This window comes from Hylobates moloch, unplaced genomic scaffold, assembly GCF_009828535.3.
Source record: "Hylobates moloch isolate HMO894 unplaced genomic scaffold, HMol_V3 SCAFFOLD_1, whole genome shotgun sequence".
Taxonomy (NCBI): domain Eukaryota; kingdom Metazoa; phylum Chordata; class Mammalia; order Primates; family Hylobatidae; genus Hylobates; species Hylobates moloch.
The window spans coordinates 72,421,634-72,435,824 of NW_026652276.1; the positions used below are offsets into that span (position 1 = coordinate 72,421,634).

At 36.1% G+C, this 14,191-nt stretch overlaps 1 long non-coding RNA gene across 4 annotated transcripts in view; it reads left to right on the plus strand.

Annotated features, from left to right (window-relative positions):
• Positions 1-8,700: 8,700 nt before the first annotated feature.
• LOC131383869 (uncharacterized) overlaps positions 8,701-14,191 on the plus strand; it is a 90,126-nt gene continuing 84,635 nt past the window's right edge. For 3 of the 4 annotated variants that reach the window (XR_009214271.1, XR_009214266.1, XR_009214270.1), the window contains exon 1: positions 8,701-9,177. This is a non-coding gene — a long non-coding RNA (uncharacterized LOC131383869). The remainder of the gene's footprint in view (positions 9,178-14,191) is intronic. The other variant, XR_009214269.1, reaches the window with a different exon arrangement.

The window sequence follows — 14,191 nt, forward strand, 5'->3', positions numbered from 1 at the left end:
ATCTTAAGGAATCCAAAAAATGACCCAGAGCTGAGATGCAACCCATCAAGTCAGCTGGAGGGAGCTGCTCCAGCAGAATCTCCAGTGGCCGTAAAGGGGATGTCTGAAATGTTCTGCTTAATAGTCTTTCCTTCAAATTTCCTTCTTAACAAGGACTTTCACAACCACGACTCTTGAGTTATGCGGTCAAAATGGAACTTGGAGATGCTAGGTGCCTTTAGATTCCTTTTGTAATATTAAATGACATTAAGTTGCTTCCTAGCGGACCCTAAGCTCTTCCCCTATTTTATTTTCACCAGCTCCACTAGTTCTTCCTGAAACTTTGAGAAGGGATGGTTGTCTGCCCCATAAAGGTTTGGGATATTCTGGGTCCCCAATCTGAACTGATGGTGGAATGGAAAGAATCCTTCATTTTCACTTAATAAAGATATCATTCAATTAGAGAAAAGATTTGGTAGAAAACTTTAGGAAGATAAGAGACAGAGATGGTTTTAGGACATACAGATAATAAAGTTGTAAGGGGAGCTTTTGACAAAAGTAGGAGCCCATAAACCTCTCCTCTACCTGGCCTAGAACACCTTGATCTAAAACCTCTTTTTAAATCTTTTAGCATCTCCATCTCCCATTTCATTCTTAGCATGTGTACCATCCCTGTAGAGAATAAGCTTAGGCAGAGGTCTCCATCACCACATGTAAGACTAAATAGGTCATTAAAGGCCCAAGCCTAGGCAGAGAAAGAAAGCCTTTTATTTCTCAATAACAATGATTCTCAAACTGTAGTGTGCATAAGGACCACCAGGAAAATATGTTAAAGTGTATAAACAGTTATTCCCAGGATCTGGTTCATCCTCCTCCTCCAGGATAGCACTCTGTGAGTCTAAGTTGCTCACAACAGCTGCTGCCTCTTTTCAAAGATCACAAAGGAGCAAGATTTCCACATCCTCCCATGCAAAGCCATTTGTGTTTAATTGCCCTTCAGTTAAGGAGTTCTTCCTTAAGTATTTCATCAATTCTCTCATTGCAAGACTCATCAACTCTTGCCCTATTCTCTGTGGAGTTTGAAAAACAAGAAGTTAGTGTGTAATTTCTAACCCTTCATTGAAATCACAGAGTGTAAAAGCCAAACGAAACTGCAGATATTATCTGGCACTACTCCCATATTCTACCTACATGGATGCTTGCCCAAAGATATGCATGAATTCAGTGGGTTTTAGTTTCCAGTGCCTGCAAAACATCTGAGGGAAGCTGTCTGAGACACAGCTGGCTAAGCTAATCTTCCTCCAGTACTGTCCATAGAATTTAAAAATTCTATGTGGCTTTAATTTAGGGGTGGAAATGGGTGCATCCTCCCTTCTCTGTTCTGGAATATTCATATGCACTCCTTCACCATTCCTCCAAAGGGATGTGCTTTCCATTCCTGCAATCATTTTACTTTATCAAATGAAATTACAAGATACCTACTTAAATTTGAATTTCAGATAAAGAACTAATAATTTTTGCAGTATTTGAAACATACTTTAACTAAAAAAAAAGTTATTTATCTGAAATTCAAATTTAACAGGGGTTCTATATTTAATCTGGCAATCCTCATTCCAAACATTCTTGAAGTTTTTCAATTAAAACACAACACAGAACTCTTCACATCTTTGGCAATTCTTCATACTCACTAAGGGTACTCCCACCTCATGGTCTTTATACTTGAAGTTCCCTCTGCTAGAATTTTCTTCCCCAAAATACCTACATGGCTTGATCTCTCACTTCGGGTCAGTACTCATATTTTTGCTTATTAAAGATGTGTTCCTTGGCCATCTGATAGAAGCCCCACTATTATTTTTCAACTTCTTATACTGATTTATTTTTCTCTCAACACTTATTTCTACCTGGCAAAGTATATTTTTAACTATTTGTATAATTTATCTATCTTCTTTAAAGTGAATAAAAACTGCATGACACAGGCACTTGGCTTTACTCATTGCTATATTTCTAGTATGTAGGCATGTAATAGGGCCATGTATTAGTTATCTAAGGCTGCATTAAAAAGTACCCCAAAATGTAGTGCTTAAATACTAGTGATTTATTATCTCTTACTGTTTCTGTGACCAGGAATTCAGGAGTTGCTTGTCTAGGTAGTTCTGGCCAAGGGTCTCTCATGAGGTTTCAGTTGGATATTGGCTAGGGTTACACACATCTGAAGACTTGTTTGGAGCTGGAGGATCCACTTCCAAGGTGACTCATTCATATGGCTGGAAGATGATGCTGGATGTTTGCAGAAGCATTTCTGTTTTTTCCATGTCAGCCTCTTCACAGGGCTGCCATGATGCTTGTGTGATGTAGTCATCAAAGTCACACAGAGTTTGGAGGATTGCTTGAGGCCAGGAGTTCAAGACCAGCCTGGGCAACAAAGGGAGACCCCATCTCCACAAATACACACACACACACATACACACATACACACAGAAACAAAGTCACACATTGTTACTTCCTCCATATTGTACTGATCACATAGGCCAGTACTGATTTAATGTGGAAAGGCACCCTTATTAATTTTCTACTGCTGCATAACAAATTACCACAAAGTTAGCAGCTGAAAACCATACAAGTCTGTTATCTTACTGTTCTGTAAGTGAGAAATCTGGGCAGAACTTACTAGGTTCTTTGTTTAGGATCTCACAAGCCTGAAAACAGAAACAAATACTTATAAACAGAAAACAAATACTAAAAATATAGACCTAAATCTAAATTTATTAATAATTACATGAATGTACATGGTCTAAATACACGTTAAAAGACAGAGATTATCAGAATGATTTTTTTAAAGTTCCAACTATAATATCTGCAAAAAGCTTACTTTAAATATGATGATATAGGTAAGTTTAAAGTAAAGGATGGAGAAATATATTCCAGGAACACATTTTTTTAAGCTGAGTGGCTATATTAATAACAAAGTAGACTTCAGAGCAAAGAAAATGACCAGGTATAAAGAAAGGCATTCTACAGTGATACAATGGTCATTTCACCAAGAAGACAGAACAATCTTAAATGTGTGTGTGCCTAACAACAGAGCTTCGAACATGAAGAAAAACTAATAGAACTGAAAGGAGAAACACATAAGTTACAGTTAGAGTTGGAGATTTCATACTCCTGTCTCAGTAATGAACAGAACTAGTATATAGAAAATCTGCAAGATTATAAGAACTGAACGTCATCAGCCAACTGTATCTAACTGAAAATTTTGGAATATTCCACCCAACAACGGCAGAATTCTTTTCAAGTACACATAGAACATTTACCAAGATGGACTATATTGCATGTCATAAAACAAACTTTAACAAATTTGAAAGAATTGGAATTATACAACATATGTTCTCTGACCATAATGGAATTAAACCAGAAATCATCAACTGAAAGAGAAACCAGAAAGATACCCAAACACTAAATACTAATTTCAGAAAAAAAAGAAAAATTTCAAACCAATAATCTAAGCTTCTTCCTAAAGAAACTAGAAAAAGAATAGTAAGACAAAGTCAGAGGAAGGAGGGAAATAATAAAGAGCAGAAATCAATGAAATTGAAAGCAGAAAAGCAATAGGGAATATAAATGAAATCAAAAGCTAGTTCTGTGAAAATAATAAAATTGACAAATATCTTGGAAGACTGAAAATAGAAGAAAGACATAAATTCTATCAGGAATGAAAAAGAGAATATTACTAGAGGTTTAATATGCATTAATAGGATAAGTGAATACTATGAACAATTCAATGCTTATAGACTAAAAAATTAGATAAAATGGACCAACTCCTCAAAAACCTCGAACTACTAAAACTCACTCTAAATGAAACAAATAACCTATATAGTCCTAAAACTGTAAATAAATTAAATCTGTGGTTTAAAATCTTCTGAACAAGAAATCAAGAGGCCCAAATTATTTCACTGGCAAATTCCACCTAACCTTTAAAGAAGAAATAATACTAATTCTATACAATGTCTTCCAGAAAACATCTCATTTTATGAGGCCAGCACTACCCTGATACTAAAACTTGACAAAGACAATACAAGGAAACTATAGACCAATATCCTTCATCAACATAGATGCAAAATTCCTCAATGAAATGTTAGTTAATTGAATGCATTATAAATAAATAATAGTACACTAACATCAACTGGGATTTATCCTAGGAATATAAGGCTGATTTCAATAATAAATGCACTATTCACAGTAGCAAAGACATAGAATCAACCCAAATGCCCATCAATGATAGACTGGATAAAGAAAATGTGGTACATATACACCATGAAATACTATGCAGCCATAAAAAGGAATGAGATCATGCTCTTTGTAGGAACATAGATGGAGCCGGAAGCTATTATCCTCAGCAAACTAACACAGAAACAGAAAACCAAACACCACATGTTCTCAGTTATAAGTGGGGCTGAACAGTGAGAACACATGGACACAGGGAGGGGAACAACACACACTGTGGCCTGTCAGGGGCTGTGGGGAGGGAGAGCATCAGGATAAATAGCTAATGCATGTGAGGCCTGATACCTAGGTGATGGGTTGATAGGTGCAGCAAATTACGATGGCAAACATTTACTTATGTAACAAACCTGCACGTCCTGCATGTGTATCCTGGAACTTAAAATGTAAAACAACAACAAAAAAGCAATCCTTTTATAACTTCCACGGGGAGGGGGAGAAGTCAATAAATGTAATCTACCCTATACATGGTGTAAAGATTGTACCAATTGATACAAAAAAAGAATTTGACAAATTCAACATCTCTTCACAATTGAAACTAGCAGCAAACTAAAAAATAGAAGGAAACTTCCTTAACCTGTGAAAGGACAACTAAAAAAAAAATATGGCTAACATTATACTTAATGGTTAAAGACTGGATGATTATTTCTTAAGATTAGGACCAAGGGAAGGATCTGCTCTTATCTCTCTTATCCCTGACTGGATATCCTAATCAGTGCAATAATGCAAGAAAAAGTAATAAAAGTCATACAAATTAGAAAGGAACAAAAAACTGTTTCTATTCACAGATGACATAATTATCCACATGGAAGATCCTAAAAAAGCTACCACAAAAAAAAAAAAAGAAAAGAAAAAACATCTCCTAGAACTAATAAGTGAGTTTGATAAGGTCGAAACATATCAGGCCAACACACAAAAATCACTTGATTTCTAAATACTAGCAATAAACCGTTGGAAATGAAGAATTTTTTAAGAAAACACCATTTATAAAATGAAATCTCAAATATAGGTCTAATATCCAACTTCAGATTTTTAAAAATTTCTGTTGTACTAAGGCACTTAAAAATTCTAAACAAAAGTTCAAAAACAGACAAAACTAAGCTATGGTGTTGGAAGACAGTAATTGCGTCTGGAAAGGAAAAAGGGTGTAGCATCTGGGTGGGGTCGTGGAGGGCTTCTGGCATCTCTGCTGCATTCTATTTTTGACTTGGGTGTTGATATGTTTACTTTGTGATAACTCACTAAAGTAAACAATTATGAATTATGCACTTTTCTGAAAATTTGTTCCACACCAAAAAGTTTAATAATAATAAACACAAAAAGAAAATAGAGTGCTATTATGTCTTGAAACATTTGTAAACTGCATTTTGAAATTGCAGTTTGCATTTGGCATTAACCAATTAAACACTAGCAGAATGACCTGAAAAATGTGTTGATTTAACTGTATCTAATTAACAGTCATTTACAAATATCTTTAGATCTCTATAAATCTTTTTGTTTTATAAAATTTGCATCAGCTTCACCCATATTTTACTCATCACTGTTACCTATCACCGATAGTAACTATTGTCACTATGACTAACACTAGTGGTCCTTTCAAAACATGGAGTATATACTTTTATTTAGGGAGTGCTGTTCTTAGGGTCAGAGAGCTGGGATAATCATCCCCTATTTGCACAAGGTCTGTCTATGTTTTTTTTTTTTTTTTTTTTCCCAGTGTCCCCAATTCTTCTCTTCCTGTCCTCCTCTTGCCCCCAAACATAGGTTCCTAGAGAATGTTCGTGAAACTATCCTTGGATGTCAATGCATTCTTTAAAATTATATAGAGTTTTTTAATGTGTATACATTTTAGTATACATAAATGGTTTGGGCTATAGATCTTATTTCTTTTTGTTTTTTCACCCAGTGTCATGTTTTTGTACAATTATCTCTCTTACCATGTGCACATCTGACAGCCGCAGAGTTTCCTCAGCATGTATCTACTACTCAAAAAAAAAACCTGTCTTTTCCTTTTGTGCTGAATAACAAAAAACACTGCAGAGAATATTCTCTTACCCATCTCCTGTGTAAAAAAAAGTATCTCTGGAATATATATCTAGGATTGGGATAGCTGGGTCATGAAGTATTCATATTTATCTTTGCCAGGTACTGCCAGCAAAGAAATCCTAATGCTTTCTAGAATAGTATCTCATTATGCTTTTAGCCATATTTCCCTGACTGTTAGTGAGGCTGAGCATTTCTTTCATCCACATAATAATAATACAGATTTCTGGTTCTGTGAATTACTTATTTATATTATGTTCTCATTTTGCTACCAGGTTTCCAGGTACTTTTGACTAATTTAAACAAGTCGCCCCAAAAGGACAAACTAATAAACAATTGATAAATTTGATACCAAAACCAAACATTTCTCCTCCAGGAACAGCACTATAGGCAAAATTCAAATAAAACAGATAACCCAGTGAGGAAGATATTTGCAGTAACCGGCATCAAGTCGGGGAGGAGGTCCTGCTCTACCTTATTTAATCCTCCCAGTGACCCCAGAAATCAGTGCCATTATAATCCTCATTTTATAGACAAGGAAACTGAGACCAGAGAGGCTAAATCACTTACCTAAGATCAAAGACCTACTTGGAAGATGGACAAGAGATTTACTCCCAGATTTATCTGATCTAAAAGTCTATGCCCATATACACCTACTGTGTACCCACAAAAATTTTTAAATGAGAATAAAGTTGTATGATTAAAAACAAGTCTATGCTCATAACAATTGCCCCCATTTCCTTCTAGCAGATTGAGAACATCCACCCTCCACTTCCCACCTTCTATTGGATCTTTTGTGTCCTTTCCCCTTCATCAAAGTCTGTATTTCTCAATAATATCAATGTCTCTAATGCTGGGACATTTGTAGTTTTTACTCTGCTAGCCATGTGTGGTTCATACTGTAATTGTGTTACTACTTAGTTTTTTATTTTACAGGTAAATTAATGTTTCACCAACTATAGTATCACCTCCTTGAGTACCCGGACTTTTGACTTCTTTGTATTCCTGGAAACAACCGACCCAGGGCCTTAAGCATGAGGCCCTCAATAAATACACGTTGCTTTAAAACAAATAAATACATAAAACACTTCTATATCCCTCTACCCCACTTCCTGCCATCAATTTCCACAGAAAACAGAAATGCTTGATAGTTCTTTTAGGTACACTGCCTGTTTGCATTTGATCTTTGTCATATTCGTGGCTAATTTAAACAGTTACAGCTGAAAAATCTGAAAGATTTAGCGCCATGTTGGGTCAGACCATTCACTGATTGAATCATCTGAGGCAGTTATTTCTGTTACTGTGGTAGTTTTCTTACTGGTGAAATGTAGAAGATTGTATGCCTTGGGGTTTTTTTGGATAGAATAACATAAGAACATAGAACTTAAGTAAATACGGTGTACGGGCAAGTAAATAAAAATAAAACTTCACCTGGTTTTCTTTTTTTTTTTTTTTTGAGGCGGAGTTTCACTCTTGTTGCCCAGGCTGGGGTGCAGTGGCACGATCTCTGCTCACTGCAACCTCCGCCTCCCAGGTTCAAGTGATTGTCCTGCCTCAGCCTCCCATTACAGACATGCACCATCACACCTGGCTAATATTGTATTTTTAGTAGAGATGGGGTTTCTCTCCATGTTGGTCAGGCTGGTCTCGAACTCCCAACCTCAGGTGATCCAACTGCCTCAGCCTCCCAAAGTGCTGGGATTACAGGCGTGAGCCACCTCGCCAAGCCCATCTGGTCATTGTTCAGTCCCCTGAATAATGAATCTCTGACCTATAAATCTTTATGTGTGGCCATATGTAGGTACATTTTTTTTCTACTGTATCTGTCTATCTTTCCAAATGATGACATAAGTATAGCGGTGGGGGCCAGAGTACTATTAGAATTGGAAGTAAGCCAGTGAAATCTAGAAACAAGCAGAACTGAAACCAAGAAAAATAAACCTTCAAGGCTGATGGTTAAACACAATTAGAGGATATTGAGAAAGGCCCCACATATGTTGTCAACGAGCAGGTCAAAAACAAAGAGAGATGGAATGGACAGAATCACCAGTCTTTTTTTTTTCTTTTTTAGCTTTTTATTTTGAAATAATTATAGATTTGCAGAAAGTTGCAAAGATAGTACAGAGAGGTCCCAGTATCCTTCACCCAGGGTTTACATCATACATAATCATAGTACAATATAAAAACTAGGAAACTGACATGGGTAGTGTGTACAGTTCTATGTCATTTTATCACATGGGGTTCTGTGTAACCATTCATTACTGCAATCAAACATAAGATTCTTTCAATCACCACAGAGATCTCCCTCTTGCTACCATTTATAGTACAGAGTTTGCTTTTAAGGAGGATAACAGTAAGTAGAGGGCAAGTTGAAAGCACAGTCTAGGAGCACATCCAGGGAGTAGTCGGTGTGGGGAAAGTCAGTGGAGGAAGGTTATTCCTGAACTGTCTCTAAACCAGACTCTCCAGTGTGTCAGGAACTTTGGGGATCTCTCACTGTTATATATTATAATTATATATTATTATATATAATACATACAATTATATATTATTATATATAATACATATAATTATATATTATATGTTATAATAGAAAATTACAGAGAAAGTAATTTCTTTGAAGCAACTGTTCCTTTAAATAACTAAGAACATTAAGGAGACATTGCTTGACTATAATACCCATTCCAGGCAAGCAACCAATCTGTGTAGATCTGGGTCTCCAAGGTGATGGGATCATCTCTACATGATCATCCACTGTAGATATCCCCTTTGGAAAAACTAAAGCCAGGGGCACTGATCTGAAGAAATGCAAAGGTCACTGAAAGACTCATAAACTTAAAAAACCCAAATGTCATATAAGAAAAGAGAAGCCTAGAGGTAAAGTTACATAATTATGATTCTCTTAAAGTATCCATATAATATAACTAGTTTGGATAACTTAGAAAATTTAACAGCAAATGGCTGGCAAAAGAACTATAATCTATTTTTTAAAGGAAACTAGCTAGAATATATGGGCCAATATTAACAATGAAATAAAATCAAAATAAAATATTTGACCTCAGACAGGAATTCTCAAACATTTTAAGCCAAAAACCTTTAATTTTATTTCATCTAAATTTTCTTATTAACCTTTGGTACTTGCTTATATATATTTTACTTAAAATTGTCATATTCCTTTTAGACAAATTTTGTTTAACTTTGACCTTTGCTTCTTTGTATCTAACTAAAGCCTGTAATCCCTGGAGTTTTTATTTTAATGATTAGTTTTCCTTAGAACACTTTAAGAGAAGAAATATAAAGTGATTTAATACACATTTTAAAAATCATACTTATTAAAAATTTGTTGCAGAGAAAAACATTTTAGTAAAAAAGTCTAATTACATAGAAAACAAATGTGAATATATAATAAGGGAAAAGGGATTAGATAATAACAATAAACAGTTCCAATTAGAAAATTAAAAAATTAGTCTAGGTGTAGTGGCTTACACCTGTAATCCCAGCACTTTGGGAGGCCAAGGTGTGCTGATCACTTGAGGCCAGGAGTTTGAGACCAGCCTGGCCAACTTGGTGAAATCCCATCTCTACTAAAAATACAAAAATTGGCTGGGTGTGATGGTATGCACCTGTAATCCCAGCTACTCGGGAGGCTGAGGCAGGAGAATCACTTGAACCTGGGAGGTGGAGGTTGCAGTGAGCAGAGATTGTGCCACTGCGCTCCAGCCTGGGTAACAGAGCCAAGAGCAAGACTGCCTCAAAAAAAAAAAAAAAAAAAAAAAAAAAAAGAAAAGAAAGAAAATTAAACACAGTAGTCACTGATTCATAGCAATTTTGAAGTGTGGCTGGGAAGATACTCTGAAGTCTCTCTAGGGGTGGGTATGTAATATTTCTCGGTTAGGTCCAGATTCTGCTCCTTGGGAAGAGCTCCTTTGTCCATCGTTCTTAGTAGCTTGTGGCTCCAGGCTCTGGGAATATATTCCCTTCCCATTATACTCTTGGTCCACATCTGGAGTGCGCATTTGAGAATATGCCTCCATGAGAGTTGTGCAGTTCTCTCAGCTTCTTTCCCATATATGGCTGGTAGTACAAAGTCATTTCAAGTCCCAAAGAGTCGCAGACTTTTAATATCTAGATTTATGGTTTAACAACACAACTCTCCTAAAAACATACACTTTTTCTATGTTGGAGTCCAATCAGTTCCGTTTCAAAAGCTACATCAACAGCTCCTTTCTAGACATTCTCCTTCGATTTGCTCTATTCATTGCTTTCTAGTTTCCATGACTCTCTTTCAACTTATTTTCGGGTAAATTGAATTTATCAGGACTTCAGTGAGAGAGTGGCACTTTTAGTCTCTTTTCCTTAAACCATGTTGTCTAATTGAAAGGATGTACTGCTACACACCGTTAGTTGGACCTTGATTCTGAGACAAACACTTTCACAGAAGCTTTTCAGAGGTTTTAACCATGGTGTCAAGACCATAATCTCATTTAATCTTTGCCACAAGGCTGAGTTTAATCTTTGTTGCTCAAAGCTCTCTCAGGTTTATCTGTTAGTGGTTATGGTTAAGAGCAGTTGTGTTTTCCAACTCTTAAATCCCCCAAATTTCTAGACTATATTTTTTTTATTCCTGCTACAAAATGGCCATTTACGTATATATGGGTTTATCTCTTCCATGTAATACCCTGTGTAATGCAGACACTGCCAGGCAACACATTCTGTTTTCCAGCCCCTTTCCTTATAGTCACAAATTCATTTGGTGTGTTATTATCTTATAATTTACTGCATGCAACAGCTCAACAAATACTTTGCTCCTGGATAACATGGATCTCCCTTTCATCCTTCATTATCACCTACCATCAACTTCTAAATCATTAATACATATATTAATAACTTTTTGTTACAAAAGTGTCCTGTTCCTCCTAACAATTTCTATCAGTATGCATAATCCAAGTTACGTTTCAACAACTCCAAGAATCTCATCACATTAAAACACTGGGTTTGGTTTTGCTCATGTTTATTTTGTTCATCCAGCCAGATTGGCTTGTTCTCAAACTGAGACCTAGGCTGACAACTGGAACATCGCAAATTGTCATGACAGTGGGAAAAAGAACAGAATGATCACTCACTGGCTTTGAAAAATTCCACAGGTAGCACATATCACTTCCAGTCACGTGACATTAGCCAAAGCAAGTTATGTGGCTATACCCAGTTTCAAGGGGTAGGGAATTATAATCCTAACATGGACCCAAAAAGGAACTAGAAATATTTGGTGGACAACATTAATGACCATGACATCCTCCAGTATCTTTATTGTTTTGCTTTTTGTACTTAGGGCTACGATCTAACTGGAACAGATTTTTGTATGGTGTGATGGGATCCAATATAGACTGTATCATTTATTGAAAAGCTCATCCTCTTTCCACTGCTGTGCAGTACTTCCCTTGTTATAAATCAGTGTTCATATATGCACAGCTGTCTTTCTGCACTCTTGACTCTTTTCCTTTGGTCTACTTATCTACCCTTGCACAAACTGCATATTATCTTCTTTAAAATTTTTTTTTTAGATTCAGGGGTAGATGTGCAGGTTTGTTACATGAGTATATTGCATGATGCTGAGGTAGGCTTCTAATAATCCCCTCACCCAAGTAGTGAACATGTTATAGTACCTGATAGGTAGTTTTTTGTTGTTTGTTTTTTTTTTTTTTTTTTTTTTTTTTTTAGACAGGGTTTACTGTTGCCTAGGCTGGAGTGGTACAGTGGCATGATCATGGGTCGCTGCAGCCTCAAACTCCTGGTCTCAAGTGATCCTCCGACCTCAGCCTCTGGAGTAGTTGGGACTACAGACGCATGCCACTATGTCCAGCCTGATAGGTAGTTTTTCAACTTTTTCTTAAGAGTTAGGGTCTTACTATTTGTTGCCCATGCTGGACTTGAACTCCTGGGCTCAAGCAAGCCTTCCGCTTCAGTTTCCCAAGTAGCGGGGACTACAGTCTCACACCACCACCCAAGTAGCTGGGACTACAGGCATGTGCCATCATACCTGGCTTGCACATTATTTTCACTGCTACTGAAAAGACTGGATAACAGAGTGAATCTCCCCGCCTTGCTCTTGTCCTGGCTTAACCTTGATGTCTGTATTTCTTTTTTTCTTTTTTTTCTGAGATGGAGTCTTGCTCTGTCTCCCAGGCTGGAGTACAATGGAGCAATCTCAGCTCACTGCAACCTCTGCCTCCCAGTTTCAAGTGATTCTCCTGCCTCTGCCTCCCAAGTAGCTGGGATTACAGGCATGTACCACCATGCCTGGCTAGTTTTTGTATTTTTAGTAGAGACAGGGTTTCACCATGTTGGCCAGGCTGGTCTTGAACTCCTGACCTCGTGATCCTCCTGCCTTGGTCTCCCAAAGTGCTGGGATTACAGGCATAAGCCACAGCGCCTGGCCGATGTCTACACTTCTATATAATATTTAGATTCATCCTTGAATTTTCTATCTTTGAATTTTTACTGCATTGGCACTGATTATAGATACATTTAAGGAAGACTATCTTTACAATGAGTCTACCAATTTTTAACATGTACATGTTTAATTAGGTTCTCTTTGATTCTTATTGATATCTTATTGTTTTATCTAAAGAAGTCTTACAAATCTTTTATTGCTCAGAAATTTGATACTTGTATGCTTTTAGATAGTAAATTTTAAATTTTTTTATTTTTGATAGAAATTACTTATCAAATTATTAGAAATTATTTCCAGTAACCCATTGACGTTAATTGGAATAGTACATCTGTAGATCTGAATTTTCTGTGTACATATATCAGGTGTATACAATCATATCATCACTGAAAAATGAGTTTTATTTATTCTATCATTATACTTTTTATTCCTTTGCTTGTCTTATTGAACTAAATAGGACATCTTACCTTGTTCCCAATCTCAAAGGTAAGCTTTCAATCTTTCACCATTCAATATATGACCTATAGCTACTTTTTTGGTAGCTAATCTTTATCAGAGTAATTTAAAATATAGCAGTAATTGTTTTATATGTATCTCTTGTAAACAGCATGTGTTGGTTTTCTATTTAGTCTGACAATCTTTGTCTTTTAACTAGGAATTCAGATCATTTGCAATTTAATGTAATTACCGTGTGAACTTAAATACCACCCTCTTATTGTACTTTTATTTTTCACTGGCTTCATTTCTTTTTCACTTATTATTTTAGATTGCTTTTCATTATTGCATTATCCACTCCCACATTAGTTTGGAAGTTTTACCCTCTTTATACTCTATCTGAAAAATTTTCAAAAAACCTATCCTAGAAATCAACTTTCCAAGGTATAATATTACTCTTCTTCTTTCATTAACATGTATGAAGTATGTCCATATATCAGGTGAAGTAAAATGCAATGGGGCTAAGAAGGTGAGTAGTGCAGTCTCTCTTCCTGAAGAACTTAAGTCTAAGTCAACCTCTTCATTTTTCTTTTGAAGGATCTCCAGGTCTCCCAAGTTCAGACCACTACTTCTTTTCTTTCTGCAAATACCATATATTTACAAATAAACTCAATATTTTGTGAGCTTATTGTAGAGATTGTCAGCTATTATATCAGTCTTTTTGAAATATTTTTTGGTTTGGGTTTGTCATTTCAAAGGATCCAGCTGTTTTGGATCTTTACAAGTATCTTTTTACACATTACAGCTATCCTCACCACAAGCGTCAAGTGAACTATTATCTCCATTATACAGAGGAGAAAACTGATTTCAGTGAGATTTTCCCAGGATCACACAGCCATTAAGGGGTGGACTGGATTTGAACCCAGACCTATACTCATCTCTAATGACTATGTATTCTTCCCACCTTATCACAGAATTTGTCAAAATGTAGGCTAAATAACTGTAATA